General features: G+C 53.1%; 1 protein-coding gene across 5 annotated transcripts in view; it reads right to left on the bottom strand.

Moving 5' to 3' along the window:
* Positions 1 to 17,723, bottom strand: part of NEK6 (NIMA related kinase 6) — an 83,071-nt gene that overhangs the window by 59,918 nt on the left and 5,430 nt on the right. Inside the window, exon 2 of one of the 5 annotated variants that reach the window (XM_077850623.1) lies at positions 1,861 to 1,973. The exons of 3 other annotated variants lie outside the window; for them this stretch is intronic. The gene's annotated coding sequence lies outside the window, so the exon portion shown is untranslated. The remainder of the gene's footprint in view (positions 1 to 1,860; positions 1,974 to 17,723) is intronic. One more of the 5 variants, XM_077850620.1, reaches the window with a different exon arrangement.

Raw genomic sequence — 17,723 nt, 5'->3', positions numbered from 1 at the left:
TCTTACCCTGCTGGGCAGGGCTCATCCATCCATTTCATAGATGAGGAAAACGGAGTTCAGAGGGCTGACCCTAGGCTGGCAGCAGGCAGGGCTTGTGATCAGGAGATCAGAGATCAGGAAGCCACCGAGTCCCCGAGTTCTGACACCCTAGAGGCCCGCAGATGTGATGCTCCTGGACACCCTGGGCTCAATCCCGAGGGGCTGAGGAGTATTCTGCTGAAACAGGAGAGTGAGAATAATGCAAGCCACTCTGATGATTCAAGTAACCTTTGAAAGTAGGAGGTGGGCGGAAGTGGGTGGCATTTCTGGCAGGTTTCACCTCACTTCCTAGAAGGATGCGTCACCAGCTTTTGCTTAGTCAGTGCTCACATGACTGTCAACACTGTGGCACTGGGGTGGCACCTCCCAGCTCACTTGTCCTCGGAGCCATCACAGGCTGGCAGGTGGGGGCTGTCCACCTGTCAAAAGAGGAAACCTTTTCATTTCACAGATGGAGAAACTGTGGCCCGGGAGTGGGGAGAGCTTGGTTCGGGGACACCCAGTAGAGATCTAAGTCTTCGTACTCCTTTACCCAAAGCTTACTTCTTCTATTTGAGGAGACAGGAAAGGAGGAACCCTCTGGAGCTTTAAAAGAAAAAAAGGGAGAAAAAAGAACTTGCAGCCAAACAGAATTGCAGCAGCAAGGCCCCAGCCAGCCCAAAGAAGTTTCCGAAATTCTGTGCAGTCTGAATTTTTGCGGGCTGAAGGGTCACGCGATTTCCTCTGCAAAAGGCAGACTTTTTGAAAAAGTCTGAGGGTGAAGGGGGAGGAGGGACACGTCCATGAGACCAGAAGTCATGAGCTTCAGCCTGGCTGCCCGAGTGACTTGCTGGGTGACCACAGACAGGTCCCTTCCCTCTCTGGGCTTCGGTTTACCCGTGTTTATTTACTACATGTCAAGCCTTGTTCTAATGCACTTAGGTGATGTCAGTCTCCTCATCCCTCACATTACATTATCATCTCTACATACAGAACGGGGAAACCGAGGCATGCAAAGGTCAGGCCCGCTGCGCTGGAGGAAGGGCTGGGACCTCGAGCGAGGTGGTGCAGTTCCAGAGCCCACATTCTCAACCATAAGGCCCTCTAGCCTGCTGCAAGCTGATCTCCAGCGCCCATCCTACTGTCAGAGGCTTTGCATCTGGGGCTTGGATGCCAACAGGCCTGTTTCTGAAGACTCTGGAAGCCACTCTAAGCTGCTGGCTTTTCTGTGACTTCTGTTGGCTGAGCAGCCTTGATAGCCACAGCCTAGGCCCTCGGGAGGCTCCCAGGTCACTGCAGCCAATGACCCACCTCTTTGAGCACCGGGAGTCGGAGCAGGAATGGACGGCCCCGCTCTGAGGTCCATTTTGGAGTTTTACACACAGGTTGGCCTCTGGGACTGCGGGAGAGAGACTGCCATTCAGGCGTCCAAGAAAGAGGGAAAAACCATCTATTCATAGCCAGACAGAGCCCGCTCTGTGGAAATGGTGCTACTGACACGAAAAGTAGCCCAGCTGTGGAAGAGATTCCCGAAAAGCCTGACCTGGGAAGGCTCAAAGGCTTGGGTGGTCACCAAGCTTATAAAATAGGCCTGGATGCTCAACCATGAAATTCCTGAGGGAATAAGGTTCTGACCCAAAACCTGTCTTCCAAAACAAAATTCTTCAGACAACATTTTTTGGCTTAAGCAAGTAGACTGCTGATCTGTTTTGCCCCGATCTCTCTAGAGTAAGGAATACTCATGCCAAGAAGAACAGCTATGATATCCTGTGCTCCCGCCCCAGGCCACACACTGTGCCACAGATCTGGGCACACTTGTTCATTCCCACGAGGAATTATTACCTCCATTTTGCAGATCAGGAGACTGAGGTTCAGAGAGGCACAAGTCTGCAGAGCTGGGAGAAACAGGTAGAGGTGTGAATTCCGGCACCAGCCTGGAACATAGGAAGCGGGGACTGGCCCCAGGAGAACCCGTTACATGTATCCTCAGGAGAAGCCCTGGCCAGACATAGAAGTACAGAGAGAGTCATGTGCAGCAAGTGCACACATTCCTCCCTCCACAAGCCAGAGGAGGACTCCTGTAGACAGACAGGTGGGAGAAAGCTGGCCCAGCTGCAGCTAAAATAACTCCATCAGGGCTGCCTCAGGCCTGTCTTTTCAAAGACACCGGAATCCCTTAACTGAGAACGCGGTGCTGAGCATCCAGAAAATTCCCCATGCTCTGTGCATACTGTTGCATCAGTGGCCATCTTGCACACATGCGCAGTTGCTGGAGAAGGAGAAACTCTCAATCCACTCATTTAAGAGTGCATGTCTCACCAGAAACTTCAGAAAGGCCCCCAAAGAACCCACTAGCCCACATCCTAAATCTCAAAGACAGGAAACTGAGGACTAGAGCAGGGAAGCGATGTGTCCAAGGATATTCAATTGTTTGTTGACTCAATCTTCAAACACACACTAGGACCAGCCTCTGTCCTCAATGGAGCTCCTCGTTCAGAGACAGGAGTCTCAAACCAGCACCTACAACCCAGCTGTTTTTACACCCGGGGTGTGGAAACACAGGAAAAGGGATGTGCAGTCTGTCTGTCCTGTCTCAGAACAGGAAGCTGCCCTGAACAGGGGAGCAGGGGGAGGGCACGCCAGGCAGGGGGTACAGCAGGTGCAGAGTCCTGAAGACCGGCAAGCCCAGCATCAGTTGTAGGACAGAGGCCCAAACAACTGCAGTGGCCTCAGGTCTGCAGCAGAGAGGGAGGGTCAGCAGCACCGATGAGGGGTCATAAGCATCTGCACACAGGGCTGGTAAGCGCTGCAAAGCCAGACTCCCCCTCCAGTGCTCTTCTGCGTGCCACCCTGCCTCCCACAGTGCCAAGCCCAGATATAATGTTACTGAATGCATCACGGGAGGAATCAAAGACCCAGACATGGTTCAGCAGCACCTTTCTTCTGCTGATGCTACCTGCACCATACCTGACCTCCCATGTCTGCCCTGGTCAGCTCAGGTAACTGTGCCCACACACAAGGAAGGAAGCAAATGCCTACAGAACCTCCCTCTCAAGGGACTACACTGGGACCATGTCTCAAGAGTTCCATGAAGTTTATATTCCAGGCTCCAAGACACTCTCTCTTATCTGGCTTGTATTTATTGAACACCTACTGTGCAACAGGCTCCATACTAGGTACCTGAAGGACTTCACAGATGGGTGTTACAACCTCAAAGCCACGCAGCCATCCCCTCATCTTTCGGGGCTGGAATCATTACTCTGATTTCACAGGAGGGGAGCCACGGAGCTCAGAGAGGCCTTGGACTTGCTTGAGCAAGATCCCTGGCTAGGAGGTATCAGGGCTGGGATACTAACCCAGAAATGTCTGACCACAGAGCCTTTTTGCCAAAACAGATAAGGGTCCCTGGAGGAAGAGAAGAGCCTAGATCCTTCCTTCCTGCCACACAGGCAGGCAGCCCTTAATCCACAGAGCAGGCGAGGCCGAACTGGCAGAACTGCCCAGAATGGCGGGCCCGGTCATTACTGGAAGGGGCCACACTCCAGGCCAAAAGAGCACAGCCAGGGCTGGGGACTTGTGCAGAGCACTGAGGGTCTTGGGCCTCTGAGGGTCCTTGCCAGTGCCACCAAAAGACTAAATGCTGATGGACTATCTTTCAAGAAGCTCCAATGAGCTGATCCACTCATCTTTGGCACCTGCATTAAAGGATATACACAAGTCTAGGATACAGAACACAGACTCTGGAGTCAGAGTGGAGGGTGGCTAGGTCCCCAACCCTGAGTCCAGTCACGACCTGACCCCGGCTGTGGTGACAGCTCTCCCTCCCTGGACCTGGGTCCTTGTGTGCATCTGTCTCCTCTGGTAGGGATGTCAGCAGGGACCTTGGGGCTGCCTGGGCCCTGCAATCACAGGGAGCCACAGCAGGCCCCCTTGGAACCCTGTTTCAACTCAAATAGCTGCAGACACTCCAAAGCACTAACACTTGGCCATGCCCAATGTGGATAACCCTTCCTCCTCCCCGCTCAGGTCCCTGTACCAGGGTCCCCACCAAACTCATGTCTACCTGGACCCTGGGAATGTGGCCTTATCTGGGAATAGGCTGTTTGTAGATGTAATCAAGTGAAGATGAGATCACATGGGATCAGTGGGACCTCAGTCCAATAACTGGTGTCTAAGACACAGCCAGAAGGCCATGTGACGCCAGAGGCAGAGTGGAGTCCTGCGTCTACCCACCAAGGGACACCAAGCCTTGCTGGGAACCAGCAGAAGTGAGGAGAGACATGTAGCACACCCTCCCCTTGGAGCCTCCAGAAGGAACCGATCCTGCCCACACCTTGATTTTATGCTTCTGGCCCCAGGACTGTGAGACAGTGAACCGATGTCACGATAAGCCACTGGGTCTGTGGTGACCTGTTATTGTGGCTCTAGGAAATGAAAACACTCCCACCCCACCCGAGCTTGGCCAGAGAACGCATGCAGCCATCTTCCCAGGTTCCCCAGGCTCTGCAGACTTCATCGAAGGCTCCAGGCTCAATTTGTGTTTCTCAGGCTGCAGAGGAAGTAAACCAATGCTTTCCAGGTCTGGGGATTTCACAGGCCTATAACGTTTCTCTTAAATTCTGAAGATGGATATAAAGCTGCCAACTTTTTCTGGCATCCACAGTAAAATTTCCATCTATAATCCCCATCCCGCATAAAAGAGGACACCTGACATAAGAAAGTAGCTGACACCAGGCCCGCCTTTCAGTTTTCTCATTTCTTTTATTTTTTTCTTTTCTTTTTTAAAGATTTTATTTATTTATTAATGACAGAGAGAGAGAGAGAGAGAGAGGCAGAGGGAGAAGCAGGCTCCATGCAGGGAGCCCCATGCGGGACTCGATCCCGGGACTCCAGGATCACACCCCGGGCTGAAGGTGGCGCTAAACCCCTGGGCCACCGGGGCTGCCCCAATTTTCTCATTTCTTGATGGACAGGTGAGAATCTCACTTAGCCCTGGGCCTGGCCTGGATCTGGCATTCAGGAACCAGCAAACTCCAGCCACGGTGCCCTGCCAGGTTTTTTTTTCCCCCCCAGTCCTGGCTGAGGAGACGTGAGGCTGGCCTCCCCCACTCTCCTATGTGTATGAAAAAGGTTCTCTCCCTCTCAGAAATTTGCCCAGGATATTCTAGTTAAACTCTAGGTACTTCCAGCTAATCCCCTCTGAGAAGTGGCTGATCTCCCCGCCCCAGGGAAGATGCGTTCCAGGCCAGCCAGTGAGGGTCACCGGGAAGGGAAAACACAAAGGAAAAGCAGGGGAAGGAGAGGGAAGCACAGCCCCACTCTTGAAAAGGAAACCAAATCGTGAAATTGCTCAATGTAAGACATCATGGGCTGGGTGACTCCAGCGCTCTTCAAGGACACCTTGTAAACCCACACCCAGCCTCACAGGGAACGGCCCGGTGCCAGGCGCCCCAGAGGAGCTTGTGAAACATCTGGCCCTGGCAGCCTGATGACCCATCGGAAGCGGGTCGTGCCGCACTCCGTGAACATCGCACCCACGTCTGCCACGTGGTAAGCAGTGAGGTGTGCCAGAAGGGCCATCCAGGGGAGAAAACTCTGCCGGAGTGCGAGGTGTGCTTCTTTTCCAGTAACTCAAGCGTGCAAATCCCCCTCCAGAGAATGCCCCAGACCCTGGGGAAACTTGCCGGAGAGCTCAGGGTAGTGGCCATGCTGGAGTGTCCTCACTGGGACAGTCTCGGGCACAGGGCAGCTAACCTCAGGCGATAAGGTCTGACGCTGTCGCTTTCTGGGCTGGAGTCCATCTCTCCCGCCCTCCCCTTCTGTACGCCTGGGCCAGGGGCAGGGTGGGCCCCAGTTCTCAGGAAGCCAGGAAACACACTCTTTTCTGGGCGAAAGGCCCAGATTCCTTGAGCAGTCACAGGACATGCTTTTTCAGAGCTGTTCCAAAGCCACAGGCGCAGACTGGAAGTTTCTTTGGGCGGTGTGAACCTGCGGGGACAATGTGGGGACCGGCCGAGAGCTAGTGGGTGAGCGAGGCCCCAGGCGGCACCGCACAAGCCAGGGCCCTACCTGTCATCGTCGTGTGGCTCTGCGGGCCTCCGTTTCCTTTTCACCCCATCGTCATTCATCGAACATTCCCTCAGAGGCTCACAAAGCCAAGCGCTGTCTGAGGCACAAGGCAGAGGAGGTCCTATCCCGTCCCCCTGGAGGTGTCAGGCAGTAGAGAGAGATACAGACGTGGGGTGGCAGTAAGTGCCAGGAGGGAAATGTAGCAGAGGAGGCGGCCAGGCGTGCAGGTAAGGAGGCCTGGCTTCCCACGGTCACCAGACAGTTCATTCAGACCGTGCAGCAAACTGCTCGGCACATTCTCGGCACCTGGGGAGGCTGGGTCTTCCTGACGCCCATACTGCACAGGTGGAGCCACTGAAGCCAGAGGTGGACTGGGGTGGCCTCATGGGGACTGAGTGGGTTTGGGGCCTGATCTGGCCTCACATTTCCTGGGGAGCCAAGAGGCTGCCCCCCGACCCTGCCCAGCCCTGGCAGGCCCCATGCTTTCTCGGAGTGGAGTGGCTCTGCTTCCAACATGATGCCCATGATAATGGGTCACAGCCACCTGCTCCCCAGGCAGCAGGTAACTGTCCTTCCTGAATTGGAATCTGGGCTCCTTCACTTTACTTGCTGGGAAACCCTGGCCAAAGTGCCTAGGGTGTGCCTGGCACACCGGGTGCACACCTGTCTCATCTCCACCCAGCAGTGAGAGGAGGAGGGGCTTTGGAGGAGGGGCCGGCCCTGATGTGGGAGCCGAAGTGCAGATCTGGTCTGGACAGGCCATGTCCAGCCCTGGGGGATCTTAGTGACTAGAAGGAAAGGCCAGGCAGACGGACCAGTGCTCTAATGGGAGTGGAAGGTCACACACATGTGCAGACCAGCCCTGAGGCTTCTCTGCTGGGTGTCTTGGCCACAGTCCTCACTTCTCTGAATCTCAATCTCCCCAGTTGAAATAGAGGTTCTGGTGATGATAAAAACGAGACCCCAGATACATGAAGTCACCCAGCCAGTATGGGACACATTTATCTCCTTATCTACATCTGTCCATTTAACATAAAAATATTCAGGCTGCATCCCCAGCAGGTGCTACGGCCTTAATGGCAGGCAAAACCCCATCTGCTTTAGAACCACTGGGGCTCTACGGGAGGGTGCACAGAAGTTCCTGGGCTAGCCTGGGCTCACCCTCCCAAGAATCTTGCCTCTGTGGAAAACTTCACCTGGACAGATCCTGGGAACAGCCAGCGTATCCGCGGGGCACATCTATGACGCCACACTGCTGCATGCCCAACCTGAGGCTGTGAGCCCCCCTCACTGCGTGGCTAACACCAGCTGCCAGAGAGGCCGACTCCCGCGGGTGGGGAAAGCTCTGACCCCCCACCCCCACCCCGCATACACAATGTGCCACAGACATACGTTAGAACTCAGAGCCAGTCATTTTCACAGCTTTGCTTCTGACTTCACCAGATCAATCCATCCATCCATCAATCAGTCAATCAAGGGAGAATCAAAACTCAATCACGGTGACAACACAATTCAATCCCTGGGAAGTGTATCAGAACCAAGGCTCCTGCAGATAAGTGAGATGGCCTGGAAATGGGGAAATGAATGTATTCCGGCAACAGACACCTTGAAGAGGCCCGGCGTCAGCGCTCCCATTAACTCTGACTTCTTTCATCCCCAGGAATCAAAACAGCTTCTCTGACAGGGAGGAAAGAAATGACAAACAGAAATCGGATCTAGGGGAAATAACACATCCATGGCACCTTTCCCCCCTTCCCAAAGCAGCCTGCAAGCTTTACATATTTTATCATTTATTCTCACATTGTCCCCAGCAAGTCTTAGGCGTTGGCCTTGCTTTTCACAAGAAAGCTGTGAGGGAGGCTGGGGTTTAGAGGTGAGGAGCCTCCCGCCAGACAGCCAGCAGGAAGGGCTGGGGTGGGGTGGGGGTGGTTGGGGGGTGGGGCATGGAGCCAAAGGCCGTTCCTGGTGGAACTGTGGCCTCAGACAGCTGAACGGCTCGGAGACAGTTTGTTGTCCACACTGGCGCCTCCCCAGCAGCCTCCCAGGCTTACCACCACCTCATCAAACCATTATCCACACATGCCACCAGAAACACGGCCCCTCCTGTATCAGCCTTTAAAGCTTCCAGATAGGGATCCCTGGGTGGCGCAGCGGTTTGGCGCCTGCCTTCGGCCTAGGGCGCGATCCTGGAGACCCGGGATCGAATCCCACATCGGGCTCCCAGTGCATGGAGCCTGCTTCTCCCTCTGCCTGTGTCTCTGCCTCTCTCTCTCTCTCTCTCTGTGACTACCATAAATAAATAAAAATTAAAAAAAAAAATAAAGCTTCCAGATAAAGTCATCACTCCAGAGCTCAGTATCCAAGGCCTCCTTACCTGTCTGACCCCAATCTCAGGTAACACCTGTCATTGACCACATCGGCTCCAGAGAGCCTCTTCTGGTTTCCTGCAACCCCTGCTTCACACCTCCCAGTGCTCCCACCAGCATGCCCTCTCCACCTGGCTATCCCCTGCGGATCCTTATAGGTACCAGAGCAGCAGCTGGTACAGGGAGATGGATCTGGGTTCAAATCGTTGCTGTGTGACCTTAGACAAGTCACTTTACTTCTCTGAGCCTGGGACTCACTTATAAAATGCAGCTGTTTAAAGGTGAACACTAGCTGATGCTCACATATGTAAACCCCTGGTGGATGCTCAGATGAAAAAAGGAGTCATAGCAATAAGAGGGGGAGCTGTTTTTAAAAGGATAGTGGATAGTTCCATACAAAGAATAACACCCTGTTAAGAGAATTGGCGTTGGCTGGGCATGGGGTGGAGGTTTAGACTCAGGACTTCCCCTCTGAACACGCCCCAGTGACACACAGGCCCCCTACCTGCCCTGAGTCACTGGAGAGTCAGGGGATGCTTCCATATGGGACAGGAAGTAATTGTTGCTTTTTGATTCCTCTTGCTTTCCCTTCAGCTTTCCCTCCCACTGTTACACTGACCCTATGGCTTCTGTGGGCCTTGACCTCACCCCTAAAGCCAGGTATCAAGAGCCAACCAAGGAGACTCAAAGGGCATAGAGCTCATGGTCTCTCCCTCACCAATGAGGGGAGAGAGAGACTGGGCTCACCCCAAGCCACCCCCAGCTGCCCCTCAGGAAATCACTCCCGAAGTCCTGAAGCAGTTCAAGCCAAGGCAAAAACACTCTTTCTAACCTGCAGCCCCACCTTCTTTGCTCCCTGACAGAGGGGTCTCCAGGTAGGATCCCAGATTGACAACCCCAGGCCCCATCACTTGTGTGGTCCACCCTCCCCTGAAAGGCATCAGGCACTTGCCTGGGAATATGAGCGGGAAGCAGGGCTGGACCTGCCCCGACGCCCTTCTCCTCCTGGGCCCGGGCTCTTAAGACCCCAGGAACCATCCATTTGTGAGAGTTTGGTTTTTCTTTTTCTTTCCTTTCCCCTCTAAGCAAAACTTCATGGCAGCTGCTCCTGCCTTGGTCCCCAAGGCCGTTCCAAAGGGCCCATCTCATCCTTGCAGAAGTAATGGCAGTAATTCTGTTAATGGGGAGCAAGATGGATGGTATGAGGTGCCCAGAGTGCAGGAGGCAAGCCGAATCGGGCCGCCCCCGGAGGGAAGGGAAGTGTTGCCGGAACACACCCTCCTTTGGGGCCTTATTAGGTCTTGAAAGAGCTGCCGCACGCGCTAAGACCTGCTTTTGCCAGCAGAAGCCTCATTTTACAAATATACAACAACAACAAAAAACCCGTAAATGGGAAGAAAACCCTGAAGATTAGGCTCCCCTGCCACTGCGAGGCGGCGTCCCCGCTCAGAGCTGAAGTCTTTAGCCTCCTCGACTCTGGGTTTAAATAAATAGGTCTGATCGCCAGCTCACCCTTTTGTGAACATGCACCACAGCATTTCCTGGCTGTTTAAGGACTGTCTGCTAATGGTGGGGATAGGCCAGCTCTGGAAACATCTTCTTTTAAACGGCTTGCCTGTCCACCGCCTCCTGCCCCACGCCAAGGAACCCTCTCGCCCTGGTGTCAGTCCGGTGAGGAGCCCTTGACACAGCTGCCTGCCCCAGGCCCAACCCACAGGTCCTCCCTGCCTGCTAGTTTCTCCGGTCTTCTACCCTGACAGTCAGTGGCATCTCAAAAGCAATTCTGCTGTGGAAAGGCAGCCATTTCCTAAATCGTGCAAAAGGCCCATCCTCTTTCCAATTCGGAATCAAGCCCACTGAATTGTTCTCTGGGCTTCAATTAGTCCAAGTACAAAATGAGGGTGAAGCTGGCATGAGACAGCTCTGGTTGGTGACAGGCAGAGCAAGTGGCGTCAGATTATACAGGGCTGTGTAACCTTGCGATCTGCGGAACCTCTCTGGGCCTCTACCTCCCCATCCCTAATATGGAGCTAACCCTACCCCCCACCCCACCCCCGCCCCGGAGGAAAGAGTAAATGCCATCACTTCTCAGGCCAATCGGAGCATTCTTCTCAGCCACACCCTCCCACAGTACCCAGCACCACCCAGACACATAGTAAGTAGGTGCTTACTGAGCATCTGTTTCTTTGAGCAGAACACATGGCTTCTTTTGATGCCTGGAAAAACAGAAACATCCATCCACACTAAAACAGAACGGTTTAGGATGTGCGCTCTGGGAGCCCAAGGCCTGGGTTCAAATCCTGACTCAGCCACAGATCTCCTGTGTGCCCTTGGGCAACTGACTCATCTTCACTCAGTCTCCCTTTCCCTGTCTGTAAAATGGGACTAAAGAACCTACCTCACAGGGTCACCAAGAGGAGTCTGTGCAAGAACACCTGGCCAGGACTTGCCCCAGTTGGCCCCTGTAACAGCAGCCCTGAGAACGAGCCATCCAAAGTCCTGGGAGAACCGGAGTGAAAATTCCCACATTTCAGCTGGGAAAACCACTTTCTCAAAGACATCTGAGGCAGAGCAAGCCCCATGAGGCCATCCCAGCCCCCTGGGCAGGGTACGGGCCTGGGATCTAGAACCACAGGCAGAATGTGAAATCTCGGGAGGCCACGGGGATATCACCCCAGGAGGGACCCCCACACCACAACTACCCTGCGTCTGTTTCCAACACTTGGACCAGTAACACTGGGCATTCTTTACTCCTCTCTGGTTTATGACGGCTCTCCCCTACTAGAATGTCAGCTCTTGTTCATGATGCCTCTTAGAACAGTGCCTGGCTCTGTTGGATCAATGAATGAACAAACAAAGCACGGAAGTGAAGAATCTCAGAGCGCAGCTCAGGGACGAGGGACTGCTAATGCTGTCCCAGAGTGTGAGGAGCTCCTGAGCGTCCCAAGTGCCACCACGCTGCAGGCCTCACCCCACAGCATGTCGTTAATTGGTATAATAACGGCCACCTACTGCTGAATGGCTGCTGTATGTGTGCTTACTTCACTGGATCAGACAAACTCCCCCGGAGACGGGAACTGAGATTTCCCCCTCACTTTCAAGTGAGAAAACTGTGGTGGGAAGCAACAAGCCAAGGAGAGTGAGGAGCAGAAGGCAGAGGCGGGCTGGCTTGCAGGGTGTTGAGGTTAACCCACCAGCTCCCTCCTCCATCTCTCAGCCTGAGACCAGCCACCCGGCTGGCTGGTCACAGAGGGGAAATGCTGGAGCTAGAGCCTCAGGACCTGCTCCCTGCCAGGAAGGATGTTTGCTCCAGGCAGGAGCTGACAGGCCACAGCAGCTAAGGTCTGGCTCCTGTTCTGTTCCCATGCACATGCAACAGAGAGTGGAGGCAGAAGGAGGACTCAGCCAGGCCTGGGTTCAAATCTTAGTTTCCAAACCAGGTGGTTTATGGCTTTGGACTGGTGGCTTTAATCTCTGGACCTCAGTTATTCTCATCTGGAAAATGAGGCCGGTCCAAAGTTGTGGGGACTGACTAAGGCAACACAGATAAAGAAAGCACTTGACCACATCACTGGCACACACTAGGTGCTAAATAATAAGTACTAGTTAACTTTCCTGAGCCTCCCTCATTCACATTTTCGAGAGCAGCCAGATGTCTGCATCCTGTGGTTGCCAGGTCCCTCAGCTTCAGGGCTAGGAACAGCGTGGGAAGCTGGTGGAATCCGAGCTCCCCGCCCTCTCTGATCCCTATGGCACCACCTGCTTGGCGTTCTTCCTGAGTGGGTGGGTCAGCAACCTCGTCATTTGATTTCTGACCCTTGTCACTCAAGGACAAGAAGTGAGGGGATGGGTTTGTCGATGCACTAACATCTGGCAACTACATGAGGAACTTAATTGAGGGGCGGGGGGCATTTTCAAGGAGACTCCCATCCACAGTATATACTTGATACGAGAGGCTCAGGGTGAGGAGGGAGAGCAGCTGGCCAACTGACCGCATTCACATCCCAGGCCAGTGGTCTATAGATCGCACTTCACAGTGGAACTTCTCCCCTAAATAAGATCTGGGCCTACACCTATGCGGGGCCCAATACAGGCACCCTGCTCTCTGAAATGTGTGTGTTAGTGGGAGGAAGCCACAGCCCCTGCCATCAGGACCAGCTTCACATACATGTGACCAGTGCCGTTTCGTCCCGTCCTGCGCTCTGAAGGGAGCCTCATGCTTGCAGCTTCATGCTCTGTGTCCACTACTTAAAGTCTTCGTTTTATCTTTGAATTTGTGCTTTTTAAGTGAAGTCCGGTGGGACAGTGGTGCATGTGCTGGGGGCTGGGAGCCTGAGCTCACAAGTGGTCCTGCTCCCGGCCCCCTGCCCCAGTAATCTCAGCCACTTTCCACCCTTGGCAGGGACTGGGTGCAGTCCTGGGGCCAGGCACACCACAGGGTAACTGTGAGGGTCTGTACTCGCCCCGAGTGTCCCTGTGCCCAAGGAAGCATGGCGTTGGAGAGAGTTCATAAAAGCCACCATGAAAGAGATGGTGAAAGAAAAAGCTTTTTTCCTGATTTTTAAGCAAGGAGACCTGCATTTTCACTTGGTGTGGGGCCCCACAAATTATGTAGCCAGCCCTGACTTCCATTTATATGACCTTCTGACCTCCATCCCTGGGCAGCCTGGAGGCTCGTGGGGACATCCCTAGGCCTCCACAGAACTAGAAGGCACCAAGCGTTCTGAGACGATCACTGGCTGAAAAGCTTCTCAGACCTCAGCCTCCCTTCAGCCTGGTCCATGGAGCTTCTTTTTTGAACCCCTACAGTTAGTAACTTATTTCTGTCTTGCGGACCAGGCTCCGTTTCCAGTGCTGGATATGTGACGATCAGCAGGACACTGAGCAATCACAAAACAGGCAGGACTCATGGTGACACGGCTCGGTCGAGGGAGGCCGGTCCAGCAGAGCCTCCTGGAAGGCATGGAAGGAATGGCTGGTACATGCAGACTGCCTCCCGGAGGGAGGGAGTGGGCTCTGGGAGGGGGCAGGAGCCCCTTATCTGTAAGGTGGAGACATGGGGGCTTACCTCACAGGGCTGTCAGAGACTGGGGGGCTACTGTGTCTATAGGGTGGCACTGTGGGGAGAGGGGAAGGTACACGCAGAGGCTGGGGCCTTGGGCACTAACTCAGGAGGGTCTGTGGACAGCTCCCTGAACAACCACAAAACTAGCAGTGAAGAGAGTGGCCAAGGGGTGGAACTGCCACCTCCAGAGCCTCCCACCACATGACAGGCATGTGGGGTGGTGGCTCTGCTGGCAGCGTGCAATCGCCCCTCCTGGGTTAGATATTTGTTCCTGTGATTTCTATTCCTCCCTGACATTTCACAGACATCGCCTTTCTTTCTGTGATTTAGGAAGTCCAGTTAGTACCTGGTGGCGGTGGCAGCTTTTCTGATACGACTGGTCACGGATAGAGCAGAACACACGGTGAAGACAGGCTCAGACTGCAGCCGACCCAGGTTTGATCCTGGGCTACTCCAGCTGTGGAGCCTAGGGCAGACCTGCCCTGCCCTGGGCCTAAGGGTCCCCTCTGTAACTATTAAGAGTAGCATCCTTGAAGGGTCGCTGTGAGGATTAGATGAAATAACAATGAGGAAGAGCGCAGCTCACAGCAAGTGCTCAATAAATGTCTGCCATTGCTATTGTCATGAAACCCCAAAACATCACATCCAAAACCTGGGCATCACGTGGCACTTCCCAAGATCGCATGGATCTGCTCCCTCCTTTCTAGCACCTGCCTCGACTCTGCTCCAATACTACTCTCTCCCCTCATTGTCATGGTGCATCAGTCCATAAATATTTAAGCAACATGTCATCAGATTATTATAACATATGATCTATGTTATAAGATAGCACTGATGTGCTGCTGTTATGCACATTTGGGCTTCGTTTTCAGAATATCAAGACATAAAATGTTTATGTATTTAACCAACCACGAGATCTCACATTCTGTCTCAAAATGCTGGGTGGCGGTAAGATGCGGAGCTGAGACGCAACGTGTGAAGGGGATGCCTTGTTTTCACATAGGTTCCTAGGGCATCTGGATTGTTTCTGGTTCATTCCAGGGCCTGCGAACGGTGGCTGGCTGGGTTTGCCACAGAAAGCAGAGGGCTGGGACCAAAAGACACCATCAAAATGCCGTGAGAGTTCTAGCCACAAGGCACCATGTCATTTTCATCTGGCATCTCCACGGGTCTGCGCATAGTAGGTACTCAGACAACATCCACAGGGAAATGAATTCACCTGAGGCCCATAGCACAACCTGATGGGCTGGGACCCAGTGGGGATTCAGTAATATTTGCTCTTCTGTTTCATTCTATCCCCAGTGTCCAGGACCAGTCTAGGCACAGAGTAGGGCCCAGCAAATGTTGCCAATGAACAGCAATGGAAGGTATAAACGCATAACCAGATAAATCACTTAATTAGCTAATAAATTAATGAGGGATAATGACTCCCTGTCTGCTGGTCCGGATTACACAGTGTGAGACCTTCCTCCTGAGAAATAAAGGCTCTCCAGTAACCCGTAGTGGATAAGCAAAGGGGTTTTTCTGGGTAATTAAATACCTCGATTACTAACATTAGCACATCACAGTGACCATATGTCCCAGAATTTTCAGCACTGTGCAATTTCAAAGATGCCGCCCCATAAGCCATTCGAGCATCCTGGAACTTCTAACGTACTAGCAACCAAACTGCATCTTCCAAACAGCCTCTCTTGTCCCCAAATGTCACTAAAATGCTTTTACAGACCACTTCCCTTTTGAGAGTTTGGAAATTACAGACATCACGTGCCCACCTATTAATGGGTGATACCTGAAGGCCTGGAATGTCATTAAAGCCTGTGCAGGGATCCCTGGGTGGTGCAGCGGTTTGGCGCCTGCCTTTGGCCCAGGGCGCGATCCTGGAGACCCGGGATCGAATCCCACGTCGGGCTCCCGGTGCATGGAGCCTGCTTCTCCCTCTGCCTGTGTCTCTGCCTCTCTCTCTCTCTGTATGACTATCATAAAAAAAAAAAAAGGCCTGTGCAAACAAAAATTGTTAGCTCGGAGTAAAAGTATTTTCTTTGCGTAGTTCCCAAATGCTGTGCTGTCACCATCAAGAGTGGGCAGCCCTCATCTTTGTCCCCAGCCTCTGCACAGGCAAAAATCCAGTCCTCATTTCCTCTTGGGTTAGCTGGGGCGGCTGGCATTTAAAACAAACACAAAAGTCCGCTAAAATTCCTGGGGGAGATGAACAAAGGAAATGCGCATACACTGACCCAGGTTTACCAAGCCCACACTTGAGATCCTGGTGTGGCTGGACTTGGCAGGACCCACCAAGCGTATGGGTGGGCTCCCTGTCCATCTGCCAGGGAGTCTGCAGTGGTCCTGGCATCTGGGCACCCACCCTGGTAAGCCCATCAAGGCCACATCAGCTAGGGAATCACTTCTTTAAACCACAACTCCCCATTTTCTGGGCTGAGTGAACTCTGGGGTCCTGCTCATTTGCTGCATAGCAATGTCTGTGCCCAGAGGTCTCTTGGGAGAATTAAACACTTCTCTTTCCCTAAGCAACCCTCAAAAGATACACCTTCCTTACAAAAAAAAAAAAAAAAAAAGTATACTTGATAGAAAATGTACCTTTAAGACACACACCCACCTGTTCCAACCCAAAACCACTCCTATACAGACATCAGGAGCCACCTCTGCAGGAAAGGAGCAAAGGAAAAGACTCTGATTACTCTGGAAGGTACAAGCCTTACTATAAGTGTAGGCTCCTCCCTTGGAATAATTTGAGCCTTTACCTAAAAAATCTTCTCTGGACAGAGGTGGGTCAGATGGGCACAACTGTCCTGCACTGCCCACCGAGAGAAGCAAAGTTTACTAACACATTCAGTAACTCTACACGCACATTCTTCAAGGGTTCTGAAACTTGAAATTTTCCATTCATTCGATAACTATTAATGGAGTACCTACTATGTGCCAGGCACAGTACTGGGCACCGCAGATATAGTAGTGGTCCCCAGACCAGGTCTTACCCTCATGGGGCTTACATTCTAGTCCAGGAGGGGGGTGACAGACAAAAGAAATCAGGAAGGGGTAAGGGTGCTGAAACACATTTCCAATGCCATGCAACTAGCCCCTCGCTCTGGTTCTGAAACATCTTCATCGCCCAAAAGGAGACTCTGTACCTGTAGAGCAGTTTGCTCCTCACGCCCCCCACCTCCCTCGGCCCCTGGTAACCACCAATCTGCTTTCTTTTCCACAGACTTATAGATTATGGATGTTTCGTATAAGAAACTTTTCTTAAAATGACCTGTGCAAACCCTCTTTCTGTAAAACACAGAACAGGATTAGGGCCAGGGGAAAATGGGCTTAGTTCTGCCCTGTCCCCCCCTTCCCCATCAGCATCCCTCACTCTGTGACTTTTCAGGGAAGGCTCCTTTTTGACAATTCTAGTCCTAAAGTTGGGTTTCTGAGGCAAATCACTCCCCAAACAGTGTCCAAGAATCAAGGGGTGAGCAAGAACCAACAGTGCCCAGCTAGAGGCCCTGCTGCTACCAGCCCATTTTCCAGGTGAGGGAGTAGAGGTGCTGGATTCAGTGTTGCTACACACACCACAGCAGGGTCTCAGGTGTGAAGAGCTGACAAATGCCTACAGAAGCTGCCTCAGGAGGGGCAGCCCCTTCCCTGGGACAAGGACCTCTCCCTCCCTCAGGGACAACAGGCCAGCCCCACTGGACCCCACGTGGCTCAGGACAGAGCGCCCAAAACACACGGACGCCTGCACAGACCCTCCAGGAGGACTCTGCTTGCTGGCTTCCTACTGAGAACTACCTGCCCCCAGGCCCAGGTCTGTGACAGCCGCTTCTGTCAGCACAGACCTCTGATGGCGCCCGGCGCTGTGTAAATAATTAACAAAACATCTGCCTTGCTTAATAACATACTGTGGCTGACACAGCTCTGGGGCCTCCCGAGACCCTCCAACTCCGAGAGGATGCGTCAAAATCTTCTAAGGCTCCCTTGCCAAGCCTCATGGGGGGTGTGGGGAGGGTGCAAAATCTAGGCTTATAAACATTTTCCTGAGCCGCCCTGAGCACCCTGACTTAAAGCCCGCCTCGATTTACCACATTGCCCTGCCTCTTCCCAATCTGTTTTGAGGATCATGATCACTTTGGTGGCACCTGGGAGAGGCTTTCAGCCTGATTTCAGCCTCCACATGCAAGGGCACTAAAAATGCTCTTGACAGG

This window comes from Canis aureus, chromosome 16, assembly GCF_053574225.1.
Source record: "Canis aureus isolate CA01 chromosome 16, VMU_Caureus_v.1.0, whole genome shotgun sequence".
NCBI lineage: Eukaryota > Metazoa > Chordata > Mammalia > Carnivora > Canidae > Canis > Canis aureus.
Note: the sequence above shows the minus strand (reverse complement) of the source record. Positions and strands in the feature narration are given on the sequence as shown.